This window comes from Chamaea fasciata, unplaced genomic scaffold, assembly GCF_029207755.1.
Source record: "Chamaea fasciata isolate MVZ Bird 193981 ecotype frontalis unplaced genomic scaffold, bChaFas1.0.hap1 SCAF_10, whole genome shotgun sequence".
Lineage (NCBI taxonomy): Eukaryota > Metazoa > Chordata > Aves > Passeriformes > Sylviidae > Chamaea > Chamaea fasciata.
This window is the reverse complement of record NW_027094095.1, coordinates 28772647-28789208: the sequence shown is the minus strand read 5'-3', so window position 1 is coordinate 28789208 and position 16562 is coordinate 28772647. Positions and strand designations below refer to the sequence as shown.

Here is a 16562-nt window from a genome sequence, read left to right as displayed (position 1 = left end):
ACTGCTTCAGTGGGGTATTCCCTAGAAAGCCCCCTCTAGCCTAGCCTACATTTCATCTTCTTTTTCTAACCTAAATCCTGAGGTTGTCAAACACTTTCATAAAGTGCATGCACTAAAATTTGATGAAAATGTGGCTACACAGAGAAAGAACTACTTCAGGAGAAGCTTTTAGTGCTGACAATAGAGAAACTTTTTACTGTCTCATGAAAAACTGAAATTCTTGACTGCAGGGAGGGAAAGGGAGACTTGCCTCTTGGTCAGAGGAGAAATCTCTGGGTTTGCTGCTAAATGCACACAGGGGAGGTGAAGATATCTACAGTATAAAATAAAATATAAAAGCAGCCCTTGCTATTGCTGAGACTGGATGGCAGAGGAGAAGCCCCACTTTTTGATTACACAGATTTCTGGATGGTTTATGCATCCAGATGAATTGATATTTCTTTTGACGGTGTCCATTAAGACACAGATTTTGAGGCCTATTTTGCCTCTTTCACAGGGGAAGTGTGTGATATGTTGATAGATGTATGATCATGATAGTTTTGGAAGATGAAGGAGAAGAGAAAATGTGCTGTGGGCAGGAAAGAGCTACTTCAGCATTTCTTTTCCCTCCTGTCTTTTTTTTCCCTGAGCTAACAGTACATTCAGCCTGAATACAGATCTATTCTTAACGTGTTCAACTGCATTATTTAGCCCACCACTGCAAGCCAAATTGTTATCCGTGGAGATGGAATTGCTAAGTTGATTTAATGGAGCTTTGTTAATCTGGAATTTCATTTATATCTTGTCTTGGACGTGTCCATTGTCTCATCCTTGTGTTTAGAATGTGTGATTTTGGCCAAAAGGCACAAATTTACACTAAGAGCCGCTCTTTAGCTCCTGGATACCTGCAAGAATGCTGTCGAGGAGACTCTTGTCTTGTGAGAAGCACTTAAAACTTGCTATTAAGTCCTGTAGTGCCTCTGTTCAGCAGCACATCGATCCTTTGGAAGTGAAGCCCTGAAGGAGCAAATCTCTGTTGTGCTTCGTGGCTGTGAGTAATTACTGAGAAGCACAGGAAAGAGAACCTGAGTGGTTTATTCCTAACCTGCTTAAGTGGCTGCATTCCTGGCTCCTGCATGGTTGGGAATGGGAACCACCAGTTGAAAACACAGCCAGCCGCTGGCTGAAAAGATCTGCAGTGGTTTTAAAAACTGAGAGGGAGAGATATCAAATAGTCCCCTGGAAGGATATGGATAAGGATTACATAAAAGAGGGAATTTGCAAGCCTGGAATGTGTTTTTCCCTACAGTGTCTATTTCCATTTTCTGTGAAATGGCTTTCAATATTTAGGTTATTTCACATTTTGTTATAGTCTCTTGGATGGAGATCAGATATGAGATTTACGGTCTGAAAATAGGTTGAAATGGTTCTTGATGGTGTCAGGAATATTTGCAAGGTTTTAGCAGCTGATACGGTGCAGATGAGTGGATAATACAAATAATAACATTTATTATCTCTATTGCCATCCCATTCCCCAGGACCGTGGAGGTGAATTGGAGCCCTCCTTGCCTTCATTTTCCCCCATGGTCCTGGGCACTGTAACAAACAGGGAAAAAAAAAATCCCAAATTGTGTTTCAGAGTGCTTGATAGTGGAGACACATGCAGTTTTCTGATGAGGAAATAGCAGAGTGATACGACTGTGGTTATGAGCTAGTCAGTGCTGTCACTGGTCAAATATCAACATCTCCTACCCCTTTCTTTCTCATTCATTAAATCACACAACAAATGACATATTCAAGGTGAAATTTTAACAACAAATGATTGGCTTTGGAGGAATCTGCGTGGCCCAGGTTTGGGAGGGCACTTGGAACTGCCCCTGAAGATGCTTTTTTTTGGCAGCAGTGTGTGGTGATACAGACAGAAATGGGATGAGTAGAAGTTATTAGTGGTTTAAGAATATTATGTGTGATAAAATTACAACCTCTCAGCTGTCCCACTTTCCTCAAGCAGTGCACCCAATAATCCTTTCCAGACTGTTTTTCCTGAGGCCTGATCTGATGCAAGAGCAAATAAACTTTGGCTGCTGAGCAAAGTAACCCTCTCACCTGGCTTGAGTGGGACTTACCTGGGCACTTAGGCTTTCTCTAACAGACCTTTTGCAGGATCAGGCTTCTGTTTGCAGGATTTGGTAATGCATTTCTTAATGGAAAATAAAAAAGTTCTGTTACCTGTGAAATGTTGAGCATTTAAAGCTTTCTTCTCTCTAACAGCTTTCTAGTTTCTTTTTGTTTCACCTTAGAGTCCCTTCTTTCCCAAATTGTTCTGTCTCCTCAGAGCAATCTTCACCTAAAAGTGAGGACAGATTTGCACCCTGAGCAGTTCAGTGTCTTGAAGCTGAGATTTGTGTTAGGGAAAATATGATGTGATGCAAGGAGAAAAGGTGGTCTTGCCCAGATTCCCATGTTTGTGTGTAATTAATGTATTTCTTGCCTGTTAGTTTCAAAGGATTTCTTTCTAGTCAGGAGTTAAATGGACTCATTCAGTGTTTATATTTATGCAAATGATCATTGTGTCACTCGGGTTGCAACATTAAAGAAAAAAAGGCAGATATTTTACATGCCTTTGAGTATTGAAGTGATTACAATTACCTACATAAAAGCAGTTACTTTATTAATTAATTAACTTGGAGAAAAATGTCTGGTGACCCTCTGAAGGAATATCAATAACTGAAACATTAATTATGTAAATAAGATCTGCCTTTACTGTTCATTATTCATCGTTTAACATGAAAATTGCCTTTTAAAATAAATGCTTCATTCATATATTTCAATAAATGTCTAGGCTGCCTAGCTTGTCACTTGGATCTAGATTTTGAATCAAAAACTGTAGTGGCAGCAGTACAGACCTTGGGACACTTCGCTTGGGCCACCAACACTCAGTTCCTGCTTGCTGGGCTGGCATTTTTTGGGGGACGGGCTCTCTGAGGCAGCAAATCCCCTTTGGGAATGAGTTCCTGCAAAATTCCTGTCTGGAGAGAGAGAGTTGCTGCATTTCATGGTGAGGAAGGAGAGGAAAGAAGCAGCAAAATACTTGCAGAGCTTTTGTGACTTTCCCGTGGTTTCAGAAGGGAGGCTGCAGGACCAGCCCAGCTCCAAGTCCTTTTGAGTTGCGGGATTGAATTTTTCTCTCAGTCAGAGGCAGCAGTACCGAGGCAAACAAATGCCACAAGGCAAACAAAGTTGGCTCACGTGTTTGGTAACTGTGATCTTGTACACTCAGCAAACTTGCTGGTCCTTTTTACATTGGGAGGATGTGACTGAATGCCTCCTGGCAAGTGCTGCAGGTGATTTCCTACAGGTTATGCGAATCCTTTCTTTGTAAAGAGCTCTGCCTTTTTGTTTTCTAAACTTTCACCGAGCGTGTTAGCAAACGCTGATGAAGGATTCCTGGAGGGCTTTATTCCTTCTCACATCCCTAAAGACAACACACAAAGGTTTCCAGGGTTGCTTTTTGCTCAGGTGTCTGTGAGTGCACCTGTAAGAGGAGAGAGAGGAAGAGCTGTGTTTCTTTCTCATAATCTCAAAGGCTGTGCTGCACGTAATCTTCAGTGTGCAGACAAAATACAGTAGCTGTGCAGTCCCAGAAAATCCTTTACTCTCCACTCCCTGAAGAGCACCTGCTTATGAGCATAAGACGTTCAGATTCCCTTTTTTAAATGCCTCAGAACTCGCTTTGCCCATAGCAGGAAGGGCTGATGAAGAAATATGTGTGTGTCCCCCCCCTTTCCTTTGTAGCGTGATGGATTGTGGAAGTCCTGATTGAAAATTCTAATCACAGCCTTGCAGTCCTTCAGATCACAACCCCTGACAGTTGATTCACTCCTTTTCATGCCTGCTGCCTCTGACTGCTCCTGGTGCCTCGTCTGCATGAGTCTATCATTAGCACACAAAGCATGATGGATTGGCCAGGGGTGCCTCTGTCCTCAGAACCTGGGAAATGCTTCTCTTTCAGAATCAAAGAGCCCGTGTGTGACATCGTCATGAATGAGGGAAGAAAGTAGTACAGTATTGGAGGTGCCCGTTTGCTGCCACTGTTCAGAGGGAAATTGATGCATTATGGGCACTGTAAGTACCTGGCCTGTTTGTTTGGGGTTTGGCTCCTCGCTGGGAATGATGCAGAAAATCACGGGTGTGGAGCAGTGCCGCAGCTGAGCCTGGCAAGTGCACAGCAGTTGTAATATCTTTTGGAAATCAGGGCTGTAAACACTTCCAAAATTCTACTTAAAGTTCAGCCTGGTAATGAAATCATTTAACTTTCAGTGGGATCTGATGGCCAAGACGATCACAAACAATGGCTTTTGTGGGCTCGGTTCACTTTGGTGGATTCTCTTCTACAGACCCTTGCAACAGGAAACTTTTGCAAATGTTTGCATCTTGCAAATGCTTTTATTCATCTGTGTGACTTGGCATTTAATGTTTCAGTGAACAAGACAGTTAAGTTTTGGCTCCAGTGAAAGATTGATAGGAACAATTTTCGAATGTGGTATCACAACAAAGTGAAAATATGTCATGTTCAAATACTGAGCTCTGATGCGTCATGTGGTCTTGTAATAAATGAAGTAGCACTACCAACCTGACAGATGTGCAAGAAAACGGTTTTAAATTTATGATGATTAATTTTCAAGATGAACTGCAATGAAAAAAATTGTTAGTAGATACTTAAAGAAGGTAAGGGGGAAGCAGCTTTCTGAAATGAGAACAGGCAGGTAATGATAAAGCTGCCTTCACTTTTATGTTTTGCTTTCTAAAATTTTAGCAGTGGGAAAATTCATATTCTGCTGCTACAGCTGGCGTTAACAGCTACTCATGCAAGTGTAACATCTTATGGAAATTCCCCTTCTTGGATTTGTGCTGCTGTTTCGGGCTGCTTCTCTTGGAAGTAGGAGTAACTCAAAGCAGAGCTGAAGGGTTTCTACCTGGTGGTTCTTTCACAGCCATCAAAATGAAATGGCACTGAACTTAGTGAGAAAGCAGAAGTAGCTTGATACTACCTTGAAAGAAAACCAAACATTTCTGAAACTCAGCGTGTTCGTTCATTTTGAGGATTTGCCGCTTGAACATTGCACTAGGACAGTTAAATGTAAATGATGTTGTTTGTAAAGTGTAAACTGATTTAGTTAAGCATTGTTAGGTAATTTCAGGCTGAAAACAGCCAGGATAGCCTTTAGAGAAATCATCTCCTGCCAAATGCAAGAAGATAAAATAGTGCCCATCCCTAGCAGTGAACTCCGTTATTTCAAGGAAATGTGTTCCAGTGTGGCTAAAACAGCTTTCCAGTTGGAAATGGTGAAAAACAGCCTCAGAAGGGATGTGGGCTGTACTTTTTTCAGAACAAGAGTTCAGCAGGGGAAAAAAAAAAATCGCAAGTGTCAGTGTCATGTTATTTTGAAACAAACAAAAGGAGATGTTTTGTTTGTCATTAGCACTATAGGCTTTTACATGGGGGTGTTTTAGTTTGACAAGTTATATGGGAAACCCCAACAACTGTCTGCCAGATGTCAATTTCAGGCACTCTGGGAACAGCTGGTTTGTAGCATCTCCTCGTATCTGACCTTCCTCATCTTCAGCAGTGCTCCCTCTTCTCTGTTAAGCATACTTGATGGTTCTAGAGGTTTCCCTTATTATTTGAGGGAAACGATAATCATTATAATTATTTGGGACAGTAGTTGTTGAACTCAAAACCAGCACTTTATCTGTGGATTGCAGTTTAGGTTCACTTAATAGAAAGTGAAAATTCTAGAAGCCATTTTCGCTGTCTGAAGACAGATCTGAATGCACGTGCCCATTTTATTTCTGCAGAAATACTTGTCAAAACAAGGTCTCTGCTGGTCCCTATCAGGTCCCTGTCTCACTGTGCCCAGAGGAAAGAAAAAACCAAAATGTCTGAAGAGCTTAAGGATCCAAATACAAAATTATTATAATAAGTATAAAAATGTCAAAACAGATGAAGTATATCTGGAGATGTACAGTATATTGTGCTTGCTGCCTTTAGTGCACTTCATAGTGGCTTTCATACAAGTTGCTTTGGCCTTTAGTCTTTATTATCTGGAATTGTTTTTATCCACTAAGATCTTCAAAGAGTAGCCAAGAACGTGCTGAAACTTAATGTCTTTACCTCCAGCTAATGCCAGTCTCTGTGTTGGAGGGAAAAACTTTATTTAGCAGATACTTATGAATGCTCTGTCCCTGCTCTAGAATCACCAGTAATCCACTGAAAATTCACTTCTGCCGAAACTGGAATTTTTCCCAATCTCGCTGTGTTTTAGAATACTCTGGGAGACTTTCATGATCAGCGCTGATCAGTTGTACTGTGGCATTTACAGGTGGATAGAATTCAAAGTTTCTTGAGCACAGATATTCTCAAGCATTGGTGTTTCACATTAATGTGTTCAGTGATTCCGAGCTCTCTTAGCACCTGGCAGGAGGTGACCTGAGGAATGTATTCATTGCTTCCAATGACAATTGGATTGTCTCTCTTGCAGTTTCTGAGAAGTTTAGCTCTCAGATAACCCGTGGCTATTTGCCATCTGAGCTGATGAAGCTTCCTAAGTTTTGGAGGTTAATTCAGGGAACATTTGAGTTGTACTTGCCATCGAAGAAGTTCCAGTTATGGTGGGCTGTGTTTTATTTAAAAGGGTGTAAAGCTTCATTACTGTGTAAGGATTTATATTGTCTGTAGTTACACACAAGATCTAATGGTCTAAAGGCATGAGAAAAGTAGTTTTATTTTTTTAAATAATATATTTTTCAGTTCGGCATTTTGTCAGTGTTGACTTAGGTTTTCTGATCTGTTTAATTCAGTGAATTCCATCTTTCGTTTCATTTCATCAGAAAAGATTTCATGAAAGGACTATAAAGGCATGTCCAAATTGCTCTCTATTACCATGGAAAACTGCAGTTCTGGCCTTTGTAGCTGTACCCAAATGCACTTTAATCCAGGCAGCAGGAGTGGTGCTCGTGTGCCAACTGTGCCAGCTCTGCTTCCAAGGCCACTGCCCAAGCCTGCCCAGCACTGTCCGGGCTCACTTCCCCCAGCCTGGTCCTGCCTAGTTTGGGCTCTGACTTAATTCAATTCACTGTTCAGGATTCCTGTTTCCTAGGTTTATGTGTAAATTTACCTAAACAGGCAGGGTGGATTGTTTTGTAAAATTTTTACATTTCCTCACGTCTTTTGCTTGTGAATAGAAGGCTTCTTACTTACAAAATATTTACAATATATAATGCAAGTATGTAGCTTCTTAATAGAAAACACTCCTGGAACGGGGTTGATATTTGAGATTACCACTCTGAGTCCTGTCAAGAGGTGCCTAAATTGCATCCACCACAGTGACTAACATTTTGACATTTACAGATGAGCCTTTGACTTTACAGTTTGTCAGATGTGACCTATGTATCCTCGGTTGTAAATACCTGGAATGTGGAGGATGGAGCTGGAATCTGTCTCTGCATGCAGATTTTGGTTTTAAATTTCACTGTAAATAATTTCCATACTTTAGGAGAGTTCCCCCTCTGTAATTCAGTTGCCACTATTGATATACAGTTATTGGATTATATTGGAAATATTAGTTATTAGAGTATTAGAACTAACTTGAATTAAAGATTGTTTATGAGTTTTGGACCTTATGTAGAATATTTGGATATGTACTTTGGCAAGATAAACTAAACTGTTAGTGGAGATTTTAGTTTTCCTCTGAAATTGGAGAAACATTTTTCTCCTAAATACTGAGTGTAGAGTATTTTATGATGGTTTGCCTGTAATGAATCTTTCAGTTTGTTGATGAAGCTGCTCAAACACACCCAATAATAAAGAGTGCCCAGAAAGCTGAATTTCCATCCTGCTCTGCCACTCTTTGCTGGGAGTGACCAAATCACTTTTGCAATAGGTAATTCAATATTCTGGCTTTCTTTTTAACTTGTGTCTGGCAGATGGAGGCAGACTGATCAAAAGGCGCGTTGTCAGATTACATGGCAAGTCAGGATTTGTACTTCAAGAAAATACAGGTTTCCCTATAGCCCATTTGAAGTCCAGTGCCATACTTTATTAGGTATTAAAAATGTGATCTCTAATAAAATTGAAAAGAATGTATTGGTATGTTCATGTTTTTAGCAGTAATGGCTGTAGCTTGTCTGAAATGGCCTAGACTTCATTTTAACATCCAGTGACAAAGTGGAAAGGCTGTACAAACGTATGGTACTTTAATTAATGGGGGCAATACTGAGCTTTGAAAGTCCTCTGGAGCTTTTGTCTCTGTTGGAACATTGTGCTGTGAATCTTCCCTAATAGTTAAAGCAAATGAAGTAAAATAGCCTTTGGGCTATTTTGTTACACTGTGTTGTTGGGGAAAAAAATTAATCCCTGTGCCATTTTGCATTTGCTGTCTGTGAATCAAACTGTGAAAGCTAATTTAAAAACTTTCACACTCGGCTTGAATGAGGACTGTCAGTGCTTGGAGAATGTCAAATTGAATGCAATTAGCTGGAGTTGGGCTAGCCTAGATAAACCCATCAGCCTCAAAGTGCTCAGCCTTAATGACTGCTCTGATAAACTAACACGGAGGTTACAGGAAAGAATTTAAAGGCGTTAAAGTCCTGCTGAAAACTTGCCCTGTATAGAAGAGGTCTTTGAAACCAAAATGGTTTGTACACCGAGGGGCAGGGAGGTGGTGTGACCCTGTGGGAAGTTAAATACAGCAGAGGTGCATCCAGGAAAGGGAAACAAAACCACTGATTAACCTGCCCAGAATACATCAATCATTTAAGTATTTGTTAATTGTTAAACAGCAAGTTACCATTTGTGGTCTCTGAAGTAGCTGAGTGTCACCGGTATTTGTAGAATGCACAGGTATTTGTAGAATGCACAGCCGGTACAGCTGTGGTGGAGTGAAATATTGGAATGTTTCAGGGAATGGTGGCACTACTGCTGTTCTGGGTTGGGGAAATAATGGGGTTTTGAAGTTCATCTCTTAATTGTATCTGTTCATCAGATGCTGCATCGACCTCTAATGGGGACATGGGGTCCAAACTTAATTGATAAAGTGAAGTTCCATGCTTGGTTCAGTGTGTTCAGAGTAACTTTCAGATGGGAGGTGAGCAGGTCTCCCAGACTGCAGGTGCTCCAGAGGCAGGGAGTTTAGGGAAAAGACTGGAGGAGAAATAGGTGATCAACAGCTGAAGTTGTGAGAAGAGTTATCTACGACATTAGATGCTAGTCTAAAATATAATGACTCTTCCCTTGGAATATGGGATGTTTGCCAGTCTGTGAACTGTGGCCTTTGGGACATTATTTTTCCATGAGAATCTGTCAGAAAATGTGTTGGGAGCTCGTTCAGAGCATTCCTTCTTTTCTCTTCTCTCCACTCCACTTTTTCTTGGAGAAGACTCCCTGCAGAGTTTTATCTCCAGGTGCTGAGTGAGGTCTCAGCTCAAGTTATTCCCTGAGAATTGTAGTGAGTGACCCCTGGTTTTCCTCATGGAGAGAGAGCCCTGATGGTAAATTGAAAAGAACCGAGCCTGTAAATTAGCATTTTACATGTCATCCCTTCTCACATGAGCAACGTGAATTGTGCAGACAACAGCAGCATTTTTAGTTAATGAACCCAGCCATGAGCACTGCTCACGTTTAACATATTTACAGGGGGTAGCATCCAGTCAAAAAATTCCATTAATTCTCTTTGCATGAATATTGTGTGCATGAGTTCATGCATTTATGTGTCCATTTGTATGTATGTGTACACTATTAGTGTATGCAGTGTTAAAGCATATAGAGTAATTCAAGAAGAATCACTGAGGAGGTTTCATTAGGCATGTAAATGTATTCAGCAGAAGATTTGAAATAACTCTTTAATGGAAAAAAAAGGAAAAACTGTGCCATTTGACATGAGAAATCTATTTTGAACTATAGTATACGCACAGTCTGTTTTCTGCTTTCCCTTTCTTGAAATTGTTGCCTGAAATACTATGGTGCTATGCAAAGGCTTGAAGTTTAATTTTAAATTTAATTTGCCTGAATGCTGCCAGGGTATTTTTACATAGACAGTAAAATTGCAACTTGGTAATACTTGGCATTCAATTTCTATAGAAATGGCATTCAGGATACAACTTTGGGCTCATAAGTAAAATAAGATGAAATCACACATGTTAATGATGATTTTAAAATATTTTCAGGACTATGTAAGTGTAATTTCTGTCTTGATTTTGTTAGTTTTATGGGCAGCAGGGGAGAGAGTTTGTAACAGTCATATAAACGTATATTTAAAGCTGTGAATGAACTTTTTTCAATCTGTTAATCCAAATGTTCTTTAATGACTAAAAATAGAATCAAATTACTTCATATAAAAAAAATCTGGGACCTATTTACTGAGCTTCAGGCAGAATTATTCTTCCAGTAATATTCTGAATATTCTTGAATAGAGTGCTAAAAGGTTACTGTGCTGCTGAAGGCTGGGCTTCCTCACCTGTGATTGCTGGTAATCTGGGTGTCCTTCCTGACTTTAGTCCTGATAGGAATGCCTGTTTGGTGGGAAAAAAATAGCAATATTTTAATGGCTATAATAATAGGAAGTGTTTGCTTTCAGGTGTTCAACATCTGTTTTCGGTGTAACTTTATCTTCAACTTCTCTGTCATCATCTTGGACAGCACCAGACCTTGAGCTGGGTCTCCTTATGGGGAATGCTGCTTTTCTCAGTGCTGCACCTGGAATCTGCTGGCTCAGGGTTTTGTTGTGTTCCAGAGGTGGTGTCACATCTCCCGTGGGATGTAATTCATGGGGAGGACCAGAGGAGATGAGAGAAAGACTTTTTTTTCTTGTAGAATGTCTCATTTCCCAAAGGAAATCTTTGGTTTAAAGACGCACCAGGAAGTCTCTGTGTGGTTGGTTGGTTGGTTTTATTTACTAAAATAGTGCTCATTATTTAATGAAGCAGTGAATGCTCTGAGCATTCACAGCTCAGGACTGTGTTTTGTCTTTCCAAGCGCTTTCTGACACGCCTTTGACACAGAGACCTGAAAGTCACAGCTAGAATTGAACATCCTGCTTTTCTTCCCTATCCTGTTTTTTTTTCCCAAGTCATGTTTGAAAGAGAGTCACTGCTGCCAGACCCAAATCCCATATTACTGATGTAACTTTTTCAGGAGCAGGTGCTGAAGGAATGCAGCTTGTGAGCTGAATTCTGGAAGGTGCTGCAGTGTGCTTGTTGTACGCCCGTGCTGCTGCTTTTTCCTGCGTGGGAATTACACTCACACGCAAACAAACAAACAAACAAAGTGAATTGCTGTTCTTGAGCCAGGCACATCGGTGAAGAGATGCTGAATTTAGCCTTGTCCAGGTGGAATGAAAAGCTGTGTGTGCTGACACAGGGTAACTTTTCACGTGACATCTCTAGGTACAGACAGTCCCAGCTGGAGGATCAGAGTCAGGGTGGTGTGATGGTGAGCAGGGGAGAAGGAGGAGGAGGAGGGGATGATCTCATGCCTTGGGGCAGCAGGACAAGGTCTTGGAGGTTGAACTCTGTGTGCCTTTGCTGCTGCTTGTGTCGTTCAAGACATGAGCCCTGGCACTTCACTTTGGTAAAGTTACAAGGAGATAAAATCAGAATTCATCAAGGGAAATATCACACGACTTTAACACATGGTGTTACCAGACAGCACTATCATTAAACCAAACATCATCAGTCACCAAATCTCTTTAAAAACGGTCAGAAAGACTAATACATTTCTTGTAAGAAGCATTAGTTTTGACTCCAATTTTATTGACGTGTTTTGGGCTACTGTAATGTGTATTTCTTTGGTTGGGCTACCTGAGCTGATGCATTAAGTACCATTAATTTTAGCTCCTGTGTAGGTACCTGTAGCTTCTGTGTACCTATGAGCTGCAAGTATAAAGTGTTTTCTGTGACTGTGATTTGAAATCTAGAAAACTATTCTAAGCATTGTTTGCAAAAGAAGCAATATTTTTAGAAAATTAGTGAACTTTTCTTTGCCAATACGATACTATGTCAATAGTCTTTTGTTGGTTAATTTTTAGTTGACTTTATTCCTAGGCACTGTTCTGTCATGTTACTATTCCCAGTGTAATAATAATCATTATTCTGCCCTTCTTGCTGTGTTTTTGATAAAAATATACCTGAAGAAGAAACTCGTTATGCATATTTTTTTTTTTAAAGAAACATCTCTATACTCTTACTAAAATTAAAGAATATAATGTGTCTCAGGCTTCTTAAAATCCAAGTAGGATGAAGAATTCATCGCAGATGATCCTGTAGAAAGGCTTTGCAAGAGGAGGGCAATCAAGTAGGGATAATTAGAGTTACTATTTAAATATGCAGAAAGCAAAAAGCTTATCTGGAAGAGCAGAGTGAAGTGTAAGTACAGCATAAGACTCAACGTAAGGATGATTTGCAAGCAATAAAAAATCACATCTCCCTGACTTTGTAAGTACAAACTAATAAGCAATATTTAATAATGGAGACTGTAATAGCGTGGGATATAAACCCAGTGGAATGTGATTTTACCATTAGATCTTACCTGAAGGGGATGGATTGGTTTAGCACTGACAGAGTGAGGATTACAGGTATTTGGAATGTGTGTGCAGTAAGGGATGAGAGTAATTGCTCAAGATAATCTCTGAGCAGTTAACTCAGAATAATGATGGGGAATTGGTGGGATTTGTATTCCCAGGTTTACTTCTTACCTCTGAATCAGCCTGAAAGTGTGAACACCTCTGATGGGACTCTCGCTGCTGTTTGCTGAAGAACAGAATTAATGTGCTGCTAAGAACAAATCCTCCTTGGCAGAGAAATGGGTCGGATGGTCTTCAAGTTCTTAATCATCCCTGATTTTGTAACTCTGTCATTATTTTCATTAATTAACTTGAGTGGGTAACACAAACATCACACTTCTTCCAAAACGAATATTATCACTGCCTGCCATTTAGTCTGTTGATCTGAAAAAAAGCCCAAACCAAACCAAAACGTTAAAGTGGTGCCTAGGCAATAACTTCGTTGAACATGTATTTATCCTAGTGGCTTTAACTGGGTTATTGAGAGCCTGCCTGGGTTCACAGGCTGGGCAAGGCTAGGCCTGCCTGGTGCTGGGCTTTGGGAGGCAGGAGCTGCTGGAAAAGCTGGAATTCAGGAGCTGGCTCTTCCCTGGGGCTCAGCTACAGGGCAGTAGCTGCCAAAGGAGAAAGGAGCCAGGGGCCCTACCACTGGAATTCCTTTGAGTTCCCTTTCACAAGGCCATGGGTGCTTAACCCAGTGGGCCTGGCTGCCTTCCAAGTGGAGTAATTAAATTCTGCATTCCTGAATTCCCTCTCGTTTTAATTGGGTTTGGAATTCTTCACCTCTTGGCTTTAAATAAAGCCTGGCGAAACAACTGTTTCTCATTACAGCAAGGACTTTATTTCAGATTAGAGTATATTACCCTTGAATGTAATGTACATTGCTGTAAGTGTGCCAGGTGTTTCAGGAGAGCAGTGTACAACATTTTACTTCTATTTTTAATTGGTTTTTCTTTGCTGTACTGACGTGCACCCATTTGGTGGTTATTCCTGTTCGCTCGCTCAGTTTACAGGCCTTGTTGAGACTGTAGAATCAAAGGCAACTCATGAAAATATTTTAGATCTTTGCTGCATCCAGGAAACCTTCTGTTTGCTTCTGTGTGCAGCTTTCATCTCTTTTGTGTAGTCAGTGAAATCTAGGGCATCACTGGAAATTCAGTGTTCAGTGTGTATCCAAATGTTCACCTGATCATGGAGACTGCTCAGCACTTCACAGGAACCAGCTGGTAAACAAGGGAATCTGTGCTACAGCTCCCCTCAAATATGGCTTGGTTTCTACTGTGCCAGTAACTTCTGTTCATATACTGGAGCCTAAATAATTGATTTTTTTTCAGTGTGTGCCACAGCACAGCATTTTAAAGCCCAGGCTGCCTCATCGATGAGTATTGTGATTGTGCAGAAAATTTTAATTAATGAATAGGGATGTCCAAAAGGTGTAGGCAGTAATGAGTGAAAACATGGTTTAAATCTGGGAAGGCAATTTCTGGACAGGACGAATCTTTGATATGGATAAAATTCAGATTAGTTCCCTTAATGGTTCACCTGGCCCTTAGTGATATCTAAATTTAGAAGTTGTGAGCACCTCTGGCTCGCAATCAGAATATGTTTTTCCCTGCATAAAATGGAATTTTATTAGTCAATTCACATTAGTCAAGTCTGAAGTCTGTGTCTGGTTGGATTTATTTGCACTGGGCTGATGACAGAGCTCTGTTTGGCTTTTTGTTTGACCTGGATATGTGTATCTTTCTTAGTGCTGTCAGTCTGCTCCTACGCTGCTCAGTGAATACTCCTGTTACTGAAAATCCAGGATCTGTAGCCCTTTATTAAATTATAGAGTACATTACTTGCTCCTTTAGTATTTACCTTTGGGCATTAGGACTCTTTTTACTGGAAAATAACCTGGTACAGGGTTTTGTTGGAGTTTCTGAAACCTCTCTGAAAGAAAAAAAAAGCATCCAAGCATATCTGGGAATGCCTTAAAAAAAACCAAGAAGGGGTAATCAACACATCTGCTTTTTTTTTTTTCCTTTTTAAATTAAGAAGTATATTTCATGTAAATGATTGCACAAAAGTCTTTAAAAGTAGGAAGGTTCACCTGTGTTATGGACTATAAATTCACTTTGTGTAGCATTCTGTCCCTCTTCTCTGTATGAATTCCAGAGGACAGCCCCAAACTGACAGAAAGACTTTCTGTTGTGGACTTGATTTTGTTGGTAGGCAGAGAGGGCGGGCAGAACCAGCATCCCGTCTTTCATCCTTCTGGATGAGGATTAATCATGATCACAGCTGCAGAATAATGCAGATCTTAGCTGGGGCTGGCGAGGGGGAAGGGATGGGTGTGGGGGGAGCAAAGGACATCTCTCTCTTCCCTTCCACCAGCCCCTCCTGCCCTTTGTGGAGGAGTTGGAAGGAGCAGATTCCTACCTTTTTTTTTTTTTCCCCTTTAAAGTAGTTAATCTTTCATGCATCTTGTGGGGTTTTTTTCCTTTATGATTAAAGAATGCTCTGAATTTACTGGTAACACACACAGAGTGTTTGCATGGCTTCCTTGTTTCCTTGATGATGCATCAGGCACTGGGTGCTGAAATTGTGCTGGTTCAAAGGCACACAGATTTACACCAGTGACTTTTACTGTGTCTCTGTAGGCAGCCCCGAAATGCCTTGCAGGTCAACTGTTTTTGAAACGGATAAAAGTGTGCTAATTCCTTCAAGGTAAATCAGAAGGATTATGACATCTAGGAAGAAGGATCTGCCAGACAGTTCCGAAGCAATATAACCAGGACTGACCCAACAGCATCTCTAAAGCTTCCAATAAAATTGCCTGAGGAGTCTGCCAAGAAGCCAGATGCTGCTGCTGGAAAAATACCTTCTGTAGCTTGGCATTTGTCCTGTAATTGCTTCCAAGAGAGAATAAACTGTAGCATGACAGTAGAAGGTGAATGGTTCCTCACTGCATGTTGCTGAGTGATTTTTTAAACTATTTCAAAAATAAGCATTATTTTCTGATGTGTTACTACTCATGCAGATCCTTGTACTCATTTAACTGCTTAAGAGTTCCCCATCTGAATAATCTTTTTTTTTTTTTTCTCTGACATGTTAGTCTGGCAGTGGTTTGATTTTTCTTTTCCTGGAAGAGATTTCTTTTTGCAGGGTCCCTGACCTGATCACCTGGGCTTTGATCCTGTTAGGGTGTGAGGTGGCCATGCACACCTGGTTATGTCACGGTGGGGACCCTGTATGGATGTCTCTCTGTATGGAATTAGGGTACAGCACACAACACCTGGCCCACACAGTTCCAAGGGTTAGATAGTCGTGTGGCTTTGATTTTTCTTCTAGTATGTTTTTCAATTCTGGGAAGAACACTGTCTGTTATTGTTCAGAAATCCTGCTGAATCTTACCTCAAATCAGAAGATGCATGGAAACTTCTTAGGGAAGATGCTTCCTCCCTTTGACAATGATTGATTCTCCTACTGATAGAAAGCAGAGGCATTTGTGGAGCAGTGTGTAACCTAATCAGATACAAATGAAATGAGAACAGATAAGTGATTCCAAGAAAATTATTTATTTGAAATTCCTCCAGTAAAATCTAGCAGCTGTCCTCAAATACTTCTGTTTGGTATCATGCAGGAGCCTGCCTGCTGTTCATCCCAGCAGTCCTGTGGGATTGCCTTCAGGAGTGGTTTGAACACTGAACTATTCAAATGGAATGGTCAAAAGTAATTCTGCAGCTAAAACTCATCAGAGAATCACAGAATGGCCTGGTTTGGAGGGGACCTTAGCGCTCATTGAGTTTCAACCCCCCTGCCATGGGCAAGGACACCTCTCACTATCCCAGGCTGCTCCAAGCCCCATCCAACCTGGGCTGGGACTTCAGGGATGGGGCAGCCACAGCTTCTCTGGGCACCCAGTGCCGGGGCCTCACCACCCTCACAGGAGAGAATTTCTTCCTAATCTCTGCTCTAAAC

At 40.8% G+C, this 16562-nt stretch overlaps 1 protein-coding gene across 20 annotated transcripts in view; it reads left to right on the top strand.

Moving 5' to 3' along the window:
• DAB1 (DAB adaptor protein 1) overlaps positions 1-16562 on the top strand; it is a 414806-nt gene that overhangs the window by 285240 nt on the left and 113004 nt on the right. Inside the window, exon 2 of one of the 20 annotated variants that reach the window (XM_066192891.1) lies at positions 3992-4104. The exons of the other annotated variants lie outside the window; for them this stretch is intronic. The gene's annotated coding sequence lies outside the window, so the exon portion shown is untranslated. The remainder of the gene's footprint in view (positions 1-3991; positions 4105-16562) is intronic. 20 annotated transcript variants of the gene reach the window in all.